Genomic DNA, 1572 nt, shown 5'->3' with positions numbered 1-1572 from the left:
GATTGTTCCTTTCTTAGGCATAAGTCTCCAGGGCTAGCTGTCAATTAGTTTCAGTTACCAACCAGAATTTCCCGATGAAATTGGGAAATTACTTCAGATTACTGTGGATTTAGTAAAACCAGGTATAGACATATCTGATCCCCAGAGTCAAAAGTGATGGGTAAGGAAGATCATTACACAAAATAGTTTACTAATAATTCTGGATTCTCTCCCCTTTCCTGCTAAAGAATCCATGAGAGAAGTAAATCAGTCATCAACCCTGGAATTCATCCTCCTGGGAGTTAATGGTCAGCAGGAACAAGATTTCTTCTTTGTCTTCTTCTTATTTGTTTACCCCATCACACTGATTGGAAACGTGCTCGGCATCTTGGCCATTCACTCTGACATTCACCTTCCAACCGCATGTATTTTTTCCTTGCCAACCTCTCTTTGGTTGATATCTTCTTCTCATCTGTAAGCATCCCTAAGATGATAGCCAGCCATCTCTTGGGCAGCAAAATCATCTCCTTTGGAAGATGCCTAACGCAAATATATTTCATGCTTGCCGTGGCTAACACCGACAGCTGTATCTTGGCTGTGATGGCATATGATCGAACTGTGGCCATCAGCCACCCACTTCACTACACAACAATTGTGAGTCCAAAGTTTTGTGTCGTGCTACCTGTTGGGTCTTGGATGGTTGGAAACGCCAATTCCCTCTCCCACACTCTGCTCACAGCTAGTCTGTCCTTCCGTGGCAACCACGAAGTGGCCAACTTCTTCTGTGACATTGCCTCTTTGCTCAAGCTGTCCTGTTCGGACATCCACTTTAACGTGAAGATGATGTACCTGGGGGTTGGTGTTTTCTCTGTGCCACTGTTGTGCATTGTTATCTCTCATATTTGGGTTTTTTCCACAGTCTTATGGGTTCCATTCATCAGGGGTGTGCTCAAAGGATTCTCCACCTGTGGTTCTCACCTCACAGTTGTTTCTTTGTATTACGGGACAGTCATGGGCATGTATTTACGTCCTCTGACTAGGTACAGTCTAAAGGATGCAGTGATAACTGTGATGTACATGGCAGTGACCCCAATGTTAAATCCTTTCATCTATACTCTGAGAAATCGGGACATGAAGGCTGCCCGGTGGAAACTCTTCAGCAAGAGGATCTCCTCGTGATCCACGTGAGGGCATGCGCTGGAGACTGCAACATGCACTTGAAAGTCCACCCTCAACGTAACTCCCCTCCAGGAAGCCATGTTTGCTCTTTCCAGCCAGAAAATTCTTCTCAGAAATCTTGGAACAAATTGATGAGATATTTCGTTGAGATCATCACTTTTAACACATTTTTGCTCCTTTTGGCAGAGTGGCTGCATAAGAATATTGGGTACATGTGCCAGCTCTTCTACTGACTAACAGAATAAAGTTGGGAACGTCTGAAGCTCATGTACATACTAGAATAACAATACCTGCCCTGTCTCTATCCGTAGGTTTGAGGATCACAATACCTCGTGCTTTAAATGCTATAAATAACTATACAAAGGTCAATTTTTATTGGACTATTATGTTTAAGTACCCCTACTTTGTGTTAAA

The 1572-nt window shown here is 43.3% G+C and overlaps 1 pseudogene; it reads left to right on the top strand.

Annotated features, from left to right (window-relative positions):
* The first annotated feature begins 217 nt into the window (after positions 1-217).
* Positions 218-1158, top strand: LOC138392540 (olfactory receptor 1A1-like; annotated as a pseudogene).
* The last annotated feature ends 414 nt before the right edge of the window (positions 1159-1572 follow it).

Source organism: Eulemur rufifrons, chromosome 9 (genome assembly GCF_041146395.1).
Source record: "Eulemur rufifrons isolate Redbay chromosome 9, OSU_ERuf_1, whole genome shotgun sequence".
NCBI lineage: Eukaryota > Metazoa > Chordata > Mammalia > Primates > Lemuridae > Eulemur > Eulemur rufifrons.
Note: the sequence above shows the minus strand (reverse complement) of the source record. Positions and strands in the feature narration are given on the sequence as shown.